This window comes from Protomyctophum parallelum (assembly GCF_964188405.1).
Source record: "Protomyctophum parallelum genome assembly, chromosome: 23".
NCBI classification, from domain to species: domain Eukaryota; kingdom Metazoa; phylum Chordata; class Actinopteri; order Myctophiformes; family Myctophidae; genus Protomyctophum; species Protomyctophum parallelum.
This window is the reverse complement of record NC_139715.1, coordinates 2243290-2258402: the sequence shown is the minus strand read 5'-3', so window position 1 is coordinate 2258402 and position 15113 is coordinate 2243290. Positions and strand designations below refer to the sequence as shown.

Below are 15113 nucleotides of genomic sequence, written 5' to 3'. Positions count from 1 at the left end.
AATTTCACATAATGCCCACCTCATCCACTCCTCTGGCTACCGCAGATAGCTGCCTCTCTGCTCAGTGCTCTGCCCTGGCCCTCAGCCTTGCGCTCAATGCGCTGCTCGCCGCGACGGTTTCAAAATGTACAGAGCGGGGACCCAAAAGACACCAAACACAATGCCTGAATGGAATTGTCACTCAGTGCTGGACCTGGGAAAAATGACACTTTTTACTTAAGTAGAGATACTCTGCTACAACTTGAGTACAAGTCCGGAATTCAAAATGTATACTTGAGTAAAAGTACAAGAGCGTTTGTATAAAAAATTACTTAAAGTAATACAAAAGTAGAAAGTACTCATTGTGCAGAATCTGCAAGGGGGTCATTGTGTAGATCTGCCATTTTATTTTTTTATGATTCAAAATTTTATTGCTTTTTCAATTTAGTTTCACAAACAATTAAGACAACAAACGAAACAAAACTAGACAATAAAATAATAAATACATTACACAACGAAATCTTTACAGAAAAGATAAAACAATACAGACAATACAATAAAATAATAATAAAACAAATTAATAATAAAAAAGGGAAAAATAAATGCCATTACACCTGGGTAATATCAATTTACACTTTCACAGAAAACAAGAAAGAAAAACAGACGTTGCGCTCACACCACAATGGGATTGACAGCAATATGCATTATGTATCCTCCCCATTTCCGTATATATTTGTCCAGTCTGTCGGACAGGTGTGGGTACCAGATCTCTGTCCCTACCAGAAGTCTGTGGGGTCCTAGTCGCGCAGGAGACCGACGTCATCACGTATCACGTACGTATCACGTACGCAGCTTGCAATACACAGAGCTCTATGACACAGAGGTAATATTATGTTATATTATGCTTTATGCAACATAATGACTAAACGGATGTATAATGTTGTGTGTTTATTAGGCTCTATGTTATGTGTTCATCTGATTAAAGAAATAGGAGCTAATCTAGCCAAACAGATGTCGTTGGTTAGCCAAACAGAGCTATTAAACCTGTTAGCTCTGCCTTGTCTACATCTTCTATTTAGCATAATCGTTTCAGGAATTTAACATCACAATGCAACGTTTGGTACTCCGATATCATGTATTATTAGTCAGTTAAATTAACAATGATTTTACAATATAAATTGTGGTCTCAGAGATATAAATGCCATTAAATGGGGGTCCGTAGCCTGTTGCATGTCAAACTGGGGGTGCTTCTTTGAAATTAAACTGGTTGACTGCTACAACTGTAAAAATCTTCTCTTATGGGGGTCCCTGGCATATCTTTTAAAAATGGGGGTCCACATGAATGATAAGATCAATGTGGGGGTACTTGGCATGAAAAAGTTTGGGAATCACTGGTCTTGAGAACCTATTGAATATATTTTCCCATAAATTGGTTATTACTGGACAGTGCCAGAAACTATGTGGCTTTCTAAACATAATTGAGCTATAGATAGACAGTCAAGCTGGTCAGATAGACCTATTTGTTACAGCAGATCTGCTAGCTCACAATGTTGTGATCTTGTAGATCTGCTCATTTCATATAGGCAATGTATGTAGGGTAAAAGGTTAATAATTAGATGTCATACTGTGCAGATTGCAGATTGTACTGCTGATTGTACTGTAGGCCTATTCACATGCAAGTAACTTTAGGCAAAGGTGTCACAAAGCAACAAAGAAAAGCACTGGTGGTAGTACTATATCATACTGTATGATATACAGAGTGCAACTCTCTGCGATGCTCAACCTTGGGATGTATTAAATTTACAAAACAGTTCATCCACAACTAAGACTGCAGCAGAATACTATGAATTGTACAAGAGTGAAAGTCAAGCCTTGTTCAAAGGCTGTTTTAAATGTAAGCCTTGTTCTATGGCTGAAGTCATTTCATGTTTTCTTTAAGCCTTGTTCAAAGAGGGCGCCCGATGGCCAAGTGGTACAGGCGCATGCTTTGGCCTGACAGCGTGTTGTGTGTTCGAGTCCTAAGTGGTACAGGCGCATGCTTTGGCCTGACAGCGTGTTGTGTGTTCGAGTCCTAAGTGGTACAGGCGCATGCTTTGGCCTGACAGCGTGTCGCGTGTTCAAGTCCTTTTCATGAAGACCTTTGCTGCATGTCTCTCTCTTTCTCCCTCTCCTTACTGTCCATCTTCACTTGATACTATCAAAGGCAGGAAGGCCAAAAAAAGCCTTGTTCAAAGGCTGTTTTAAACGTAAGCCTTGTTCTGTGGCCTTAAAATAATTTCCATTTGTTTTCTTTGAGCGTTGTTCAATGGCTGTTTTTCTTTGAGGCTGTTGTAACTAGGGATGCACCGATATTGAAATTCTTGGCCAATACTGATGTTAAAATAACAACTTTGCCGATACTGATTTCCCCCCTTTTGTGACAGGGAAACGAATACAAAAAAAATACTGTTGACAATCTACAACTGTAGGCTGCAGATAACCAACACAAAATGTATGCTTATCAACAACAGATTAATATTGGCTACTGCCATCGGTTAATGTCAAGTTATTTGCAGATACAGATATTGACTGATAGCGGCACATATCGGCCAATGCCTGTTCGATACATCAGTGCATCCCTATAGTTGTAACTACTATTTTTTGAATGTAAGGGAACCAAATATTATGAAATCTCTTGTGCAGTAGTAGTACTGTAGTCTTGCAAATTATATTGCCAGAGTGATAAATGACATATCAATTAGATAGCCTATAGATAGTGGATTTCGTTCGGTTTCCTTACACCTTTTTTTCAGAAACCACTGCAGTGGGTAATTTGTATTTTCTGATTTATTTTTAACAGTGACCTAGCTCAACGAATTGCTCCAGGCAAATGGACGACCATGTTCGGGACAGACATTCAGGTACATTTCTCTTGCATCTCGCATGCACGTCTTTCTTGTCCACTTTAAATTGTCTATCTGTTTTTTAGACAGAAATGTAAAAACGGCAACAGGGTACAGTCAAACACTCCAAAAGGGACAGCACCAAAAAAGTCCTTGCTGTCTTACATTTAGGCCCTATGCAATCAATGTCTTGCATAGACATGATAAAATTCACAGGTAAATAAATAAAAGAATAGGGGCACGGTGGCACAGTCGGTAGTCGCCTCACAGCTAGAAGGTCCTGGGTTTGATTCCCGCTGGGGATGCTGTGGCCGTGTTCCCTCCGCGTCATCAGTGCCCATACCCGAGGTGGGGTTAGCGAAAGCGCCTTTCTGTGTGGAGTTTGCATGTTCTCCCCGTGTCCCCTAGGGTAGGTACCCTCACAAAAACATGCAGTAATGCTGGTCTCTAAACTGCCTCCGGGGCGCCTGATGGAGGGGAAAGGAAATGGTCGGAATAACGTGTTCTTTCCACGCGCTACGTCCGGCCAAGGAAATTCCCCCTTGTCAGGTGAAAAGAAGCCGCTTGGAGTGGACTCCTCATACATAGGAGGCATGAGGTCAGTCCGCTGCCCCCCCAGGTTGGCAGAGGAAGTGTAGCGCCCAGGATTACATTAGATAATTGGCACTGGGTGAAAAAACTGGCTTGCAAAATCGTGGGAGACAAATTATAGAAATCTTTTTTTAAAGAAATACATTTCAATATCACAGTAAAAAGAACTAATGCTGCATTGCTGTTCCCAATTATTTTACAGGGTTTCCCTCACCAGACGAGTGGAAATAGTTGTGGCATATTCATGCTGATGGTAAATAACTTTCTTTTGTCTATATATAAAGTGTTATTATTTTATTTGAAACTCACTCATAAGTTCACTGATCTTTGCCATTCACAGTATGCACTCAGCCTGAGCACAGGCGTCCCGTTTTGGCATTCTGAGGTCAGTATCTTTCAAAATAAAATCCACCGTTACAGTAGTGTTTCTTTTCTAAATTTCGGTAATTAAAATATTCATAAGAAAGTAAGAAGAATTTAGAAGTGTATTAAACTCTAGTGTTAACCACACACCACTATATTGTGTTTGTCTATTTAACATGGATTTATAACTCTTCTTTCTGCATTGCAGACATTGACGTGCATATAATACTGACATTTTTAAATATAGACAAATGGTAAACTACTGATTTGTGACTTAAAATGAACTCAACTTAAATCTTCCCTTTCATTTAGGGGACATGCCACATGTCCGGAAATGGTGGTGTGTTGGACTAATGGAACGGTTCCAGATTGATGGGTAAGACAAATGTAAATGTACTGTACTTCCTAAACACCATTCGTTAGGGCTTTAGTTAACTTTTAATTGTGATACCAATATCTCATTCAAAAGCCATGGACAGCGCTTCGCTCACTGGACCGATGAGGCCACAGCCTTGCTGCAGGGGTCACTGGAGCCCATATACAGCGTCCCAAGGCCTAAAAAGAGGGTGAGCAGAAATGTAACACACACTGACCAAAAAAGTATTTAAATGTAATTTATTGGCTTGCAAGAAAGTCTACGGGTTTCATTTGTGTGTGTGTGTGTGTGTGTGTGTGTGTGTGTGTGTGTGTGTGTGTGTGTGTGTGTGTGTGTGTGTGTGTGTGTGTGTGTGTGTGTGTGTGGCTCTCGTCCACTCTCAGGCCAAGGTTAGCAAAAGATTAGCATTCTTCTGCTCTATTTTTCACTCCCTTCACCCTCCAGGCACACTTTGCTCATCATATACACCTAACTCGATAACCGTTTAACCACCGACTTCAAATTCGACACACGCGTTCCACCTCACCACAGGTGCAGTGTCCAGTCGCCGGACCAACAGTTGTCCAGAACCGCCTCCATATATGGAGCTGGCCTGTTCTGACATCATTCTGACGTCTGCATAGACAAAGAATTCCATATATGGGCATGAAAGGGACACAGACATAAATATCTGGGTGGGGCATGTATTTCCAACTTGCATCATTTCAAATAGGCCAGTGCCCAAGGGACACCGCTCTAGTACTACATATTGTTGGATTCATGTATTTAACCCCTACTTTTGGCTGGTAAGATGGCTACAAGTTTGAGTCAAAGCTTGTGTTATGGAGATCCAATATTATTCAGCTCACTTTTCAACTTGATTGCTGTAACGTTTGACTGATTTCGGATAATAAGTACTTGTAGTGCTGAGCATGTAGTCTCCAAAGTCCTTAATATTGTTGTTTACGCTGTAATTGATTTAGACCTAGAGCAGAAAACTATGCTGAAGTTTTTATTCATCTTTAAATGCATACTTTGTTTACTGAAGCACAGTAGCTATGTTCCTTTTGTTCTGTTTTTGTATTGATGTTTGATACTGTTGTCCTGCAGTGTTTGAAGCTGTCCCAGCAGAGCCCACTTTGTATTGTGTTGTTTTGCAATGCAAATAATTGGCTGGCTATCCCACACCGGCGGCGTCCGACGCGCGCTGACGCCTCGCCTGATGCTCCGATAGAAACCAGTTCTATTTTCCAGGCGTTACCGCGCGTCAACGCCTGTGCCGCGTCGCTGCGCACCCGTCGTGTGTTGGGCTTCAATTGGCCTGAAATGCTGCAGACAGGTCTTGCATTTTGAGTTTTCTTAAGAAATCTCAAACTGCATTGATATATTGTTAGACACCTCACACCAGGAGAAGAACACTGCTACGCAAAGAAGTGGAGAGAGGATGTAGTGTGGGTTAGTGTTGCTGTTGTTGTATCGTATTTTTGTTAAAATGTATTGTTACACCCCTACTGCACATAGAATAGGAGGAAAAGCAAGACAGAGAACATGCAACAGAATGTGTTGGGTATGGGTGATTGACTGAACATTTCAATTCTCAATAGGAATCTCCTGTGATGAAGGGAATAGAAGAAGCCTGCAAGTGGCTGGACTTCAACGGGCACCTGTTCCAGGGGTCGGTCTGTCGACCCTCTATAATGGACATGGGGGGGGGGGGGGGGGGGGGACGCTCTGGTGGCCCTGACAGCCTACTACAGGTTTTTTTTAAATCATGATGGGGAATCTGATGAGAACGACATCAGAGAACCGTTCCTATTTGGATTTCGCAATCCTGCTGACATGGAACTTTTTTTTTCAGAGGTTTCCGACAAAAGGAATGTTCGCGTGTCTGCTATCTTATTATAATATTTTTTTATTTATTTTTTCATTTTTTCATTTTTCATGACTCTAATGCAGCAAGTGTTCAATTATTCTGGTACTGCTTCTTCAGCTTAAGTTTGTTTCTCGTTTTGCTAGTTTACTTTTGTTGGGGAAGGAGAACAGCTCTAGGATTTATTTTTAGAGCGATTACAACTTTATTGTGGTCCTTTTTTGTCTAATTAAAAAGAAAAAGGTTTCTTTAACCATCCTGATATATTTCTTTACCACAGGATTCTTTGGAGGGGTTGTGAATATGTATTTGAATTTCTGTTGAAAATAATTGCCTAATGTATTCTGTCGCAAATAACAGACCTTCAAAATCACAATGCATATCAAATGGAGGTGTTGTGAGCTTGTAGGTTGGCTATTGTCGTCATGCACCGCTGTGGTGTGACAGTATGAATGAGGCATAACACATCATAAATAAAAAAGAAGGTTTTCACTATGTTGTGGCTCTATTGTTGGTTCCAAACACATGGAGTGTTGCAGGCTTGTTGGCTGCAGGCTTGTTTTATTTAATCGTTCATTTATTGAACGATTCATGATCCATGTTGGTACCTCCCAGGTGGGTGGATGCTGCTATGACATGTGTAATATGATACTATGAACTATGATAAGTGTAATGGTGTATGTAATAAGTGTAATAGCATAGTGTAATAAGTGTAGTAGTGTAATAGCATGGTGTAATAGGTGTAGTAGTGTAATAGCGTAGTCGTGTAATAAGTGTAATAGCATAGTGTAATAGCATAGTGTAATAGCATAGTGTAATAGTGTAGTGTAATAAGTGTAATGCGCCCGGGGCGTCACTCTGTGGATTCGTCTATAGCTGAAAGCCTGGAGGAGAGGAGGAGTCACACTCACATCATGAGTGATACATCTTTGTATGGGTTTATGAGGACGTAGAAACCATTTAGACATTTCTTTGAAGGAACTCAAACTCAAGATTGTACCCCAGCACACAACGCAACTCAGGAGAACATGTAAATGAGTAATTGAGGGCCACACAACTAGACTTAACTTGGAGATAAAATACAACACACACACACACATTTAACATCTTTATTTGCATTCAGAATTTACAAGACATTTCTTGAACACAAACAATAGTGGATGCGCAAACTTGAAAAAACTCTACAACAAGTGCTTCAGGATACAGATCACGGGTACAGAAAGCATCGCCTTCTCCATATATGGCGACTGCCAGTTATTGCAGACACTGAACAGAATTTTGCCGATGCCTTAGCTCTCGGCTTGGTCATGCCTGCAATCTGCAGGCCCCTCACGACTGATTTATGGACAGAGGCTTCCAAATATGAACACAAGTAGTTTACATTTGTAGCCAAGCTGTATAATAGCATCCTTAAGCACCTTGGTAAGGAATGCCTCTTCCAGACTGTGGTCAAATGTACATGCCACTTCCAGTTCCAAAATGGTCACTTCTCTACTGTCCTCATCAACAACAACAATATCTGGTGTATTATCTGTGACATCTGAAAAGGCATCATTTTCATTATTGTGCATGAACATGGCAGTTGAAACACGTGAGTGCTTAAACATTTTGGCAGATGATGAAACATAATGAACTTATGTCCTTAGCTAATAGGTCAACAATTCTGTCGTGCCTAGCAATGTACATACCCTTATATACTGTACATAGCAGCCATTAAGAATATGTGACAGTGTTTCTGTAAGTGGAGTGTGGTCATGGTGCAGACAATGAGGAGGAAACGTGTTAGGGTACCACATAGAGAGATTGAGTCTGGTTGGAAGGACCTGTAATCTGGCTTTGACCTGTAAAGGTGACTATATCCTCATCAACTGCATAATTCTTGAATATTGTATGAGATACGGTGTGGTCTGAATCAGGAAGGCAGGCTAGCTTCCCCTGTAGTACAGTATACAGTACTAAATGGTAAATGGTAAATGGTGCATTTATATAGCGCCTTTATCCAAGGCGCTTTACAGAGATTGTGCATTACATTCACCCATGTCGTATCTGGACTCGATAATTCTGTACTATAGCATGCTATAATCAACTCTAAGTTGATTGTCTAGTCTGTCTGTCTGCAAGTTTGAAAGCAATCACTCAGTCAAGTACTCTGCATTGTTCATTACTCCTTTGAAGCTTCTCTCAGGTGTGAATCAAAACACACGTAGCAGCCATCTGCTATTCCTATGCACGTTGTTGATCTTTATGTTAAATCCCAACCCCTCCCAGAACTCAACTGTTTGATGTAAACTATATATATGTCTGTAAATACAATGTTGAGTGAGTCTTGTTGGGGGCAGTGTGACCGTACGGTCATGTGCCCTGGGCTCCGCGGCTCAACTCAAGGGCCGCGGAAAGCCCTCTGTCTTTGTCTGACTTACTGCAAATAAATACATCGATGGATCTTCAGCTCATCTCTCTGCCTGCGTGATTTTCCTCATCCGACCGTCTAAGAGTTTACCGTCTATACTCTTCGTTACTTTGTCTATTTTAGTCCAGTTTAGATGAGTGTACTTGTTGAATTTACACGACAAGTTGGAGCCTGAAAAAACTGCTTTTGGGATGGTTTTCCATTCCAGGTAAAACGAACAATGGACCAGTGGACAATTTGGACAAGTTGGCGTTGAGTTTTGAATTTTATTTTTTCGGCGAACGGCGGAACAAAGAGATGCGGGGACCAACAGCACGTGCGGTGCTCTCCGACATGGACGGCGACGTAGCGAAGGGAGCGGCTCTCCAGACACGCCATGCAGCAGCGGGAGAAAGCGCCTCTACAGCGCAACGACGGGCGACCTGCGGATCTCCACAAATCGGCGGGAAGCGGCGGCGATCCGACCGGGGAAGGCGACACTACAAGCGGCGGGCGGATGCGTCTCTTCACGGCAAGCAAGCAGCGGCGAGGAGGGAGGCGTTCTACAAGGGCCCTTCAACGAGTGAGTCTTCCACCGAGGGGGGTCTCCGACCAAGCGGCGGCCGAGAGCTTTCATGACGGCATGCGGCGAGAGGACGGCACGGCGCGATTCATCTCATCAGCGATCGCGAGCGGAGAAAACGTTTTTCATTCATTCTTCATTCTTCAAACAGCAGATCTGCAAGCTCACGGTGTTGCGTTTATTTTTCTTTCCAGTCATTGTGATATTTCATATTCATAATGTCTGGAAGGGGGGAGTGTGACTGTGTGTTGGATGGGACGAAGGACAATGGACACACACGTGAGTGGCAGTGCGCGGAAAAAACATTGCAACAAGGTTTCTTCATACAAGATGCAGTTCCTCAGTTTGACCACGAATGCCTTCAGGTACGTCACATGTTTAGGAAGGGGAATTATATTTGAGAGGATTTAAAATACAGTATGGACAGTTTCTGTGTCGGAAATGTGGGCTAGAGTAGTCAAAGTGAAAATAGTGGTCAAAATAGGTTAGTCTATTACTTCACTGTAGTAATACGTGTGGGACTAAAAGTAATTTTGATGAAAAAGTAGCATTGGTATTGGTTTATCGCTTCATCTTGGAGCAGTGACGGTTTTTTAATGTAGATTGACTTTTTCTCAAATGAATAATAGATATTAAACAAAGTTAAGAGACAATGTTTTGCGACACCAAAAGAGTTCATTTATAACAGATGGAAGAGATTCAACAGTCCTATCTGTATTCAAACCGTTTGTGTAATGTAAGTTTATTCAACATATAATGTAGGCATGTGTTGATATGTGTTTTGTCGAAGTTTAAATTAGTTAAAAAAGTTGATTAAAGAGCCTATGGGTCTTGGAAATGATTAAATAATGTTTAGCTCGATTGAAACAATTGTATGTGGCTGTGTCAGGCGGACGATAGTGGCCCTATCAATACGCGTCAGTACGTAATTCGTCTTGGTATTAATAGAGCTAATTATGGTTTTCTCGTATGAAATTTAGTGTGCGAATATAGTCAACTATGAAAAGGCAGTTAGTTGCCAGCGATGTGCGAGATTTTGCTGTTAATATCGAGATAACTTGGACCTTTGGACGTGAGTGAGTAAACAGTAGTAGCATAGGTCGATTCGTCATTTACCCAGGCCCTTAAAGGTGGGTACTGGGATAATGTAATTGCAGCGTGCTGTCATCAAGATCAAACTTTTGAAGGGAAATAGTTTCAAAATATAAATGGATTATTGAGCGTGTCTGAAAAAGCTTGTGTGTTTAAAACTGAAACACAGGGTAAGACAAAGTTGTGGTGTGTTTAAATGTCAGTTAATTGTGAAGTGCAAATGTCAATTATCGGATATGCATGAATGTGCAGGGAATTATTTTTGGGAACTTTTAAAGTGTCACTTTCTGTTGTTTCTTTCCTAATGTTTAGTATAGTACATGTGATTGGGTCAAGGGGGGTGTAATAGAATTATTGTTCCATATTTTTATGTGACCATCATCATGGTAATGGTCAAGGGGGGAATGTCGTATCTGGACTCGATAATTCTGTACTATAGCATGCTATAATCAACTCTAAGTTGATTGTCTAGTCTGTCTGTCTGCAAGTTTGAAAGCAATCACTCAGTCAAGTACTCTGCATTGTTCATTACTCCTTTGAAGCTTCTCTCAGGTGTGAATCAAAACACACGTAGCAGCCATCTGCTATTCCTATGCACGTTGTTGATCTTTATGTTAAATCCCAACCCCTCCCAGAACTCAACTGTTTGATGTAAACTATATATATGTCTGTAAATACAATGTTGAGTGAGTCTTGTTGGGGGCAGTGTGACCGTACGGTCATGTGCCCTGGGCTCCGCGGCTCAACTCAAGGGCCGCGGAAAGCCCTCTGTCTTTGTCTGACTTACTGCAAATAAATACATCGATGGATCTTCAGCTCATCTCTCTGCCTGCGTGATTTTCCTCATCCGACCGTCTAAGAGTTTACCGTCTATACTCTTCGTTACTTTGTCTATTTTAGTCCAGTTTAGATGAGTGTACTTGTTGAATTTACACGACACCCATTCATACACCGATGGCAGCGGAAACCATGCAAGGCACCAACTAGCACATCGGGAGCAATTAGGGGTTCAGTGTCTTGCTCAAGGACACTTAGACAGTAACTCTGGGGGAGCCCGGGTTCGAACTGGCAACCTTACGGTTACCATCCAGGCACTATACCCCTGAGCCACCGCCGCCCCGTACTCCTTACTGAGAACGAACAGTTGGTAATAATGTACTCAGAAACTGCTACAGATTCAGAGCCAGGTCGAACCCAGCACAGAGATACTCCAGTTCTCACGCAGAGGTCATTGAGGTCAAGCCAATCTGACGACACCCCAAACCCAGTAGCATGTGAGTCCATTTCTTTCTTCTAAACCCCAAGAAACTTGGGGTTGGATATGAAACAGCCGTTTCATATCTAGAAACAGATCTAGCAAGTTCCCTGACAGTCGTGTCATCACTGTTTAGCATGTTTATCAAGTGAGCCAGGCTTGTGGCGTTATATATTCACTCCACGTTCGGCACACCAAACCCACCGTCATGTTTGGACTGGAAAATAATGTCTCTGGTGGTGTGGGTGTTTTAAGCCCGAACCACTTCCTTACAAAGTGAACTACATTATCATTTAGATCACTAAGTGTTTTACATGCTAGAATAGATGAACGTTGGAGAAGAGGTGTTGTACTCTAGTCAGTGCAAAATGCCTACTAGCCTCCAACTTCATCAGCAGTGTAGCTGTAAACCGCTTCATCTAGCTGTAAACTCAGATGTTATGTACTCAACCTGTTCTTTCCATTCCCCTGCGATATTAAATCTATGCCCTATAAGTTGTATGACTCATGTAGGTCATACACACGTATGGGCTGTGAGTTGATGGTGAACTCAGGGCTTTTGTCAGCCTTAGACTTATACCAGCGGTTGCCACCACTGCGCCTCTGGTAGAGAACAGCACACTTAGTGTGTTTTTCCTCTAGATCGGACCAGTCTACAAACCAATCTGTTCCACACACACACACACACACACACACACACACACACACACACACACACACACACACACACACACACACACACACACAGTCAGAACTGCAGCATCACTCCCAATCTTCCGCTGTAGTCTGAAAACCCACCTTTTCAGATCATCATGGCCCTTAGCACTTACCCTACCCCTTAGATAGCTCACTTTTGTAGACTTAGATAGCATTTGATACAGACTTATAGCATGTTACCAGCTCATTGGCCTTGTGGTTAGAGTGGACGCCCTGAGACTGGGAGGTCGGGGTTCGATCCCTGGCCGGGCATCGCAGTCAAAGGCCCAATCCCAATTGCCTCCCTCAAGCCCTGAGCCCTGAACCCTCATTGACTTTAGTGACGTCAGCTGTAAGTGCTTGAGGGTGAGAGGCTGCAAGGGCTCCAAATTGTTGTGAAAGAAATGGGACAGCACTTTGAAGATGAGTCTGCCATTCATGACACTTGCATCACTTTATACAAACTGTCCTCATTCACAGCCAGTGCCTACCTACATGCCTATTTATACATGTCTATCATGTCTATTTTAGTATTTAAGATGATCGTTTTATTATTAGTTTAATAAATACACTTTCCTGTGTGATATGAGTTGTAATATTCATATATAATAATGTGTATTATACATTTCATTTCCATATTATTTTACTTTGCTCATTAGTCATTTCTCATCATGTTTCCCTTAATATTATTATTATTATTATTGTTATTAAATATATAGCCTATATCCTGCACTCCGTCTCCTTTTGAGAACAGTAAGAAAGCACTATTGTGTTTGTTGACATTCTAATCGCGATACATAACTAATTTGCATACCTAAATTATTGACGTTCGGAGGATCCCCCTCATTCCACTGGTAACGCTATGAACTGTGGGTAATTTATTTGCCAAAGTCAGCCTAAAGTCAGCATCGACGCTGACTTTGGCAAAGGGCACATAAAGGGGCGGGGCTGAGCCCTCACTGACTTACCGATTTCAAATGGGACATCCCTCAAGCCCTCGCAGACTTCACATGAACGCGCAGCTAAGTCAGTGAGGGCTCATTGAGTCAGCAAGGGAGTGGATTGGGATTGGGCCAAAGACTCTAAAAATGGGACCCAGGGACTCCCTGCTTGACACTCAGCATCAAGGGTTGGATTGGGGGTAAGTCCCTGCGACATACTAGCGTCATGTCCAGGGGGTGTACTTGTACATCAAGCTGCCTCACGCTACAGAAACAGGAGATAGGCTCCTGCCCTATGGGACTCATGGCTCGGCAAGGATACTTACTTATAGTATGTTATGTAGACAGCACTATAATTGCATTGTATGTAGTCATAGCACATCATAGTACATATGTATAGCATAGTATAGTATATATATGTACAGTTTCTTTATATAGATATTCCACTGTTACGTTCTTAGCTTACGCATGTTTCATGATAAATGCTTTTTATATATGTGATGTATTCCCATGTCTAATCTACGGCTTCAGGATCAGAGGATAACAGGTGAAAACATGATCAAAAGAAGTCCAAGACGGTTTAGTGTAGTATTATAGGACATTTTGGATACAAAATGACCTTGACCTTTGACCTGCACTGCACTCAAATTGCTTCAGTCACCTCATAAATCAACTCGGCACCCCACCCCAGAAAACCTATACTTTGATGGCAGAATTATCCAAATCGGCCCATTATTTGCTTAGTTATGCCATTCACTATACAATTTTATATCAGATAAAAAGGGACAAAAACAAGTAATCAGCTGCCATTTTGACATTGCTATCACATCATTTCATAAACTACAGACATGTAGCAATACAAAAATCACTGTCCCTTTTTATGGCAACGATATCCGATAATGAGGCATTTGGCCTGTGGACTACATGTTGGCGGAGGGTGTGTAGATCCCAGGATCACATTAGATAATTGACACAGGGGTGAAAAATGGGTTACAAGATCGTGGGATAAAAATTCATGGGGAAAAAGGAAATGCAGCATAAGTAAGCAACAGAGCCCAAAACAGTGACTTCTTCAACACATCTATCTAAATCAATGACATAGATCTGCTACGTATATTGACTATATTGGAGTTTGGAGTTTTATTTTTTATATATATATATTATATATTGTTTTTATTGTTTTGTGTTTTGAATGTTCTTTGGTTGTCTTGATTTGGAGTTTGTGTTTTGTTGTTGTGTGTGTGTTTTAGTTTATTTTGTATTTGTCACTCTGTTTTTATTTCTCAATTTACTTCTATATAAAAACAATACAATGTAAAATGAACAGCTGCCATGCACAGCAGCAGGCTGTCTGACCTAAAATAAACATTATATATCACAGTTGTAATCTCAACACAGCGTCTTTACATTCTAATTTATTGAAATTGTGATTGACGTTTGATGTAAACTAACATGCATCAGGACTAAAGTGACACAGCAAGGTTGAGCATTGCAGAGAGTTGCACTCTGTATATCATACAGTATGATATAGTACTACCACCAGTGCTTTTCTTTGTTGCTTTGTGACACCTTTGCCTAAAGTTACTTGCATGTGAATAGGCCTACAGTACAATCTACAATCTGCACAGTATGACATCTAATTATTAACCTTTTACCCTACATACAAAGATCATAAAAGATCACAACATTGTGAGCTAGCAGATCTGCTGTAACAAATAGGTCTATCTGACCAGCTTGACTGACTATCTATAGCTCAATTATGTTTAGAAAGCCACATAGTTTCTGGCACTGTCCAGTAATAACCAATTTATGGGAAAATATATTCAATAGGTTCTCAAGACCAGTGATTCCCAAACTTTTTCATGCCAAGTACCCCCACATTGATCTTATCATTCATGTGGACCCCCATTTTTAAAATATATTGCAGGGACCCCCATAAGAGAAGATTTTTACAGTTGTAGCAGTGATTCTCAACCAGTTTAATTCCAAAGAAGCACCCCCAGTTTGACATGCAACAGGCTACGGACCCCCATTTAATGGCATTTATATCTCTGAGACCACAATTTATATTGTAAAATCATTGTTAATTTAACTGACTAATAATACATGATATCGGA

At 41.3% G+C, this 15113-nt stretch overlaps 1 long non-coding RNA gene across 1 annotated transcript; it reads left to right on the top strand.

Annotated features, from left to right (window-relative positions):
- Nucleotides 1-3651: 3651 nt before the first annotated feature.
- Nucleotides 3652-4364, top strand: LOC310853852. Its single transcript, XR_014568845.1, has 4 exons — nt 3652-3705; nt 3793-3837; nt 4128-4191; nt 4285-4364. It is a non-coding gene; the product is annotated as an uncharacterized lncRNA (long non-coding RNA).
- Nucleotides 4365-15113: the final 10749 nt, after the last annotated feature.